Raw genomic sequence first — 5,000 nt, forward strand, 5'->3', positions numbered from 1 at the left:
ATGTTAGCCCCAGAGGATATAGAATAGGGAAGGCCCAAAAGGATGGTGAGCGAAAACAGGGCAGCAAGAGCCCAAAGACTTTTTTGCAAGTGTCTGTAAAGTCAACGATGAAAGGAGGCGCAATGCAACGGTCAGCAAACGAGGAAAAGAGCTGCTCTGCATTGGCCGGGAATCGAACACGGGCCTCCCGCGTGGCAGGCGAGAATTCTACCACTGAACCACCAATGCTTGGATGCGTCTGCGATGTCGGTGGTGTCCGCCACACCCAGGATCTGACAGCTACCTGCGCGCGACCGGACCGTGCCGCGTGCAGCTCCGATGCGCCGGCAGGCGTCAGAAGCCCGGCTAGCTCAGTCGGTAGAGCATGAGACTCTTAATCTCAGGGTCGTGGGTTAGAGCCCCACGTTGGGCGCTTGCTTCTTACCTCCTTTTACTGCTTGTGCTAACCCACGTCATCCCAGAAAACCGCCTGCGGAATGCCCTCTTCTGCTACAAAACACGAGAAACCGCATGGCTGGATCTGGATAAGTTGGAAACTTGGGCCGAAAGGTGGCAGATGCGGGTAACCAATGATAAATGGAAGGTTATACACGTGGGAAGAAGGAATCGCTATCACCATTACACACTGAATGGTTAGACCGCATGTGGAGTACTGTGTACAGTTTTGGGCACCGGTGCTCAGGAAGGATATAATGGAACTAGAGCGAGTACAAAGGAGGGCAACAAAATGAATAAAGGGGATAGGGGAACTACAATACACAGAGAGATTAGCAAAATTAGGATTATTTAGTCTAGAAAAAAGATGACTGAGGCGTGATCTAATAACCATATAAAAGGGGACAATACAAATATCTCTTGGAGGATCTGTTTCTACCAAGGAAGGTGACGTCACAAGGGGGCATTCTCTGCGTCTGGAGGAGAGAAGGTTTTTCCACCAACATAGAAGAGGATTCTTTACTGATAGGGCAGTGAGAATCTGGAATTCCTTGCCTGAGGAGGAGGTGGTGATGGTGAACACAGTTGAGGGGATCAAGAGAGCCCTGGATGTCTTCCTGGAGCATAACAATATTGTATCTTACAGTTCTTAGGGTCTTTAGAAGGACGTAGATCTGGGGATTGATTCTGACGGAATGTAGGCTGGACTGGATGGACAAATGTCTTTTTTCGGCCTTGCTAACTATGTTAGCCCCAGAGGATATAGAATAGGGAAGGCCCAAAAGGATGGTGAGCGAAAACAGGGCAGCAAGAGCCCAAAGACTTTTTTGCAAGTGTCTGTAAAGTCAACGATGAAAGGAGGCGCAATGCAACGGTCAGCAAACGAGGAAAAGAGCTGCTCTGCATTGGCCGGGAATCGAACCCGGGCCTCCCGCGTGGCAGGCGAGAATTCTACCACTGAACCACCAATGCTTGGATGCGTCTGCGATGTCGGTGGTGTCCGCCACACCCAGGATCTGACAGCTACCTGCGCGCGACCGGACCGTGCCGCGTGCAGCTCCGATGCGCCGGCAGGCGTCAGAAGCCCGGCTAGCTCAGTCGGTAGAGCATGAGACTCTTAATCTCAGGGTCGTGGGTTAGAGCCCCACGTTGGGCGCTTGCTTCTTACCTCCTTTTACTGCTTGTGCTAACCCACGTCATCCCAGAAAACCGCCTGCGGAATGCCCTCTTCTGCTACAAAACACGAGAAACCGCATGGCTGGATCTGGATAAGTTGGAAACTTGGGCCGAAAGGTGGCAGATGCGGGTAACCAATGATAAATGGAAGGTTATACACGTGGGAAGAAGGAATCGCTATCACCATTACACACTGAATGGTTAGACCGCATGTGGAGTACTGTGTACAGTTTTGGGCACCGGTGCTCAGGAAGGATATAATGGAACTAGAGCGAGTACAAAGGAGGGCAACAAAATGAATAAAGGGGATAGGGGAACTACAATACACAGAGAGATTAGCAAAATTAGGATTATTTAGTCTAGAAAAAAGATGACTGAGGCGTGATCTAATAACCATATAAAAGGGGACAATACAAATATCTCTTGGAGGATCTGTTTCTACCAAGGAAGGTGACGTCACAAGGGGGCATTCTCTGCGTCTGGAGGAGAGAAGGTTTTTCCACCAACATAGAAGAGGATTCTTTACTGATAGGGCAGTGAGAATCTGGAATTCCTTGCCTGAGGAGGAGGTGGTGATGGTGAACACAGTTGAGGGGATCAAGAGAGCCCTGGATGTCTTCCTGGAGCATAACAATATTGTATCTTACAGTTCTTAGGGTCTTTAGAAGGACGTAGATCTGGGGATTGATTCTGACGGAATGTAGGCTGGACTGGATGGACAAATGTCTTTTTTCGGCCTTGCTAACTATGTTAGCCCCAGAGGATATAGAATAGGGAAGGCCCAAAAGGATGGTGAGCGAAAACAGGGCAGCAAGAGCCCAAAGACTTTTTTGCAAGTGTCTGTAAAGTCAACGATGAAAGGAGGCGCAATGCAACGGTCAGCAAACGAGGAAAAGAGCTGCTCTGCATTGGCCGGGAATCGAACCCGGGCCTCCCGCGTGGCAGGCGAGAATTCTACCACTGAACCACCAATGCTTGGATGCGTCTGCGATGTCGGTGGTGTCCGCCACACCCAGGATCTGACAGCTACCTGCGCGCGACCGGACCGTGCCGCGTGCAGCTCCGATGCGCCGGCAGGCGTCAGAAGCCCGGCTAGCTCAGTCGGTAGAGCATGAGACTCTTAATCTCAGGGTCGTGGGTTCGATCCCCACGTTGGGCGCTTGCTTCTTACCTCCTTTTACTGCTTGTGCTAACCCACGTCATCCCAGAAAACCGCCTGCGGAATGCCCTCCTCTGCTACAAAACACGAGAAACCGCATGGCTGGATCTGGATAAGTTGGAAACTTGGGCCGAAAGGTGGCAGATGCGGGTAACCAATGATAAATGGAAGGTTATACACGTGGGAAGAAGGAATCGCTATCACCATTACACACTGAATGGTTAGACCGCATGTGGAGTACTGTGTACAGTTTTGGGCACCGGTGCTCAGGAAGGATATAATGGAACTAGAGCGAGTACAAAGGAGGGCAACAAAATGAATAAAGGGGATAGGGGAACTACAATACACAGAGAGATTAGCAAAATTAGGATTATTTAGTCTAGAAAAAAGATGACTGAGGCGTGATCTAATAACCATATAAAAGGGGACAATACAAATATCTCTTGGAGGATCTGTTTCTACCAAGGAAGGTGACGTCACAAGGGGACATTCTCTGCGTCTGGAGGAGAGAAGGTTTTTCCACCAACATAGAAGAGGATTCTTTACTGATAGGGCAGTGAGAATCTGGAATTCCTTGCCTGAGGAGGAGGTGGTGATGGTGAACACAGTTGAGGGGATCAAGAGAGCCCTGGATGTCTTCCTGGAGCATAACAATATTGTATCTTACAGTTCTTAGGGTCTTTAGAAGGATGTAGATCTGGGGATTGATTCTGACGGAATGTAGGCTGGACTGGATGGACAAATGTCTTTTTTCGGCCTTGCTAACTATGTTAGCCCCAGAGGATATAGAATAGGGAAGGCCCAAAAGGATGGTGAGCGAAAACAGGGCAGCAAGAGCCCAAAGACTTTTTTGCAAGTGTCTGTAAAGTCAACGATGAAAGGAGGCGCAATGCAACGGTCAGCAAACGAGGAAAAGAGCTGCTCTGCATTGGCCGGGAATCGAACCCGGGCCTCCCGCGTGGCAGGCGAGAATTCTACCACTGAACCACCAATGCTTGGATGCGTCTGCGATGTCGGTGGTGTCCGCCACACCCAGGATCTGACAGCTACCTGCGCGCGACCGGACCGTGCCGCGTGCAGCTCCGATGCGCCGGCAGGCGTCAGAAGCCCGGCTAGCTCAGTCGGTAGAGCATGAGACTCTTAATCTCAGGGTCGTGGGTTCGAGCCCCACGTTGGGCGCTTGCTTCTTACCTCCTTTTACTGCTTGTGCTAACCCACGTCATCCCAGAAAACCGCCTGCGGAATGCCCTCTTCTGCTACAAAACACGAGAAACCGCATGGCTGGATCTGGATAAGTTGGAAACTTGGGCCGAAAGGTGGCAGATGCGGGTAACCAATGATAAATGGAAGGTTATACACGTGGGAAGAAGGAATCGCTATCACCATTACACACTGAATGGTTAGACCGCATGTGGAGTACTGTGTACAGTTTTGGGCACCGGTGCTCAGGAAGGATATAATGGAACTAGAGCGAGTACAAAGGAGGGCAACAAAATGAATAAAGGGGATAGGGGAACTACAATACACAGAGAGATTAGCAAAATTAGGATTATTTAGTCTAGAAAAAAGATGACTGAGGCGTGATCTAATAACCATATAAAAGGGGACAATACAAATATCTCTTGGAGGATCTGTTTCTACCAAGGAAGGTGACGTCACAAGGGGGCATTCTCTGCGTCTGGAGGAGAGAAGGTTTTTCCACCAACATAGAAGAGGATTCTTTACTGATAGGGCAGTGAGAATCTGGAATTCCTTGCCTGAGGAGGAGGTGGTGATGGTGAACACAGTTGAGGGGATCAAGAGAGCCCTGGATGTCTTCCTGGAGCATAACAATATTGTATCTTACAGTTCTTAGGGTCTTTAGAAGGACGTAGATCTGGGGATTGATTCTGACGGAATGTAGGCTGGACTGGATGGACAAATGTCTTTTTTCGGCCTTGCTAACTATGTTAGCCCCAGAGGATATAGAATAGGGAAGGCCCAAAAGGATGGTGAGCGAAAACAGGGCAGCAAGAGCCCAAAGACTTTTTTGCAAGTGTCTGTAAAGTCAACGATGAAAGGAGGCGCAATGCAACGGTCAGCAAACGAGGAAAAGAGCTGCTCTGCATTGGCCGGGAATCAAACCCGGGCCTCCCGCGTGGCAGGCGAGAATTCTACCACTGAACCACCAATGCTTGGATGCGTCTGAGATGTCGGTGGTGTCCGCCACACCCAGGATCTGACAGCTACC

The 5,000-nt window shown here is 49.9% G+C and overlaps 6 non-coding genes across 6 annotated transcripts; 2 read left to right on the top strand and 4 right to left on the bottom strand.

Moving 5' to 3' along the window:
• Window positions 1-1,336: 1,336 nt before the first annotated feature.
• TRNAG-GCC (transfer RNA glycine (anticodon GCC)) lies at window positions 1,337-1,407 on the bottom strand. The gene has a single exon. It is a non-coding gene; the product is annotated as a tRNA-Gly (tRNA).
• Window positions 1,408-2,515: 1,108 nt separating this feature from the next.
• Window positions 2,516-2,586, bottom strand: TRNAG-GCC (transfer RNA glycine (anticodon GCC)). Its single transcript has one exon. It is a non-coding gene; the product is annotated as a tRNA-Gly (tRNA).
• A 111-nt stretch (window positions 2,587-2,697) lies between these two features.
• TRNAK-CUU (transfer RNA lysine (anticodon CUU)) lies at window positions 2,698-2,770 on the top strand. Its single transcript has one exon. It is a non-coding gene; the product is annotated as a tRNA-Lys (tRNA).
• A 924-nt stretch (window positions 2,771-3,694) lies between these two features.
• On the bottom strand, window positions 3,695-3,765 carry TRNAG-GCC (transfer RNA glycine (anticodon GCC)). Its single transcript has one exon. It is a non-coding gene; the product is annotated as a tRNA-Gly (tRNA).
• Window positions 3,766-3,876: 111 nt separating this feature from the next.
• On the top strand, window positions 3,877-3,949 carry TRNAK-CUU (transfer RNA lysine (anticodon CUU)). Its single transcript has one exon. It is a non-coding gene; the product is annotated as a tRNA-Lys (tRNA).
• Window positions 3,950-4,873: 924 nt separating this feature from the next.
• On the bottom strand, window positions 4,874-4,944 carry TRNAG-GCC (transfer RNA glycine (anticodon GCC)). Its single transcript has one exon. It is a non-coding gene; the product is annotated as a tRNA-Gly (tRNA).
• Between the last annotated feature and the right edge of the window lie 56 nt (window positions 4,945-5,000).

This window comes from Dendrobates tinctorius, unplaced genomic scaffold, assembly GCF_039654945.1.
Source record: "Dendrobates tinctorius isolate UK_male_01 unplaced genomic scaffold, ASM3965494v1 ptg000270l, whole genome shotgun sequence".
NCBI classification, from domain to species: Eukaryota; Metazoa; Chordata; class Amphibia; order Anura; family Dendrobatidae; genus Dendrobates; species Dendrobates tinctorius.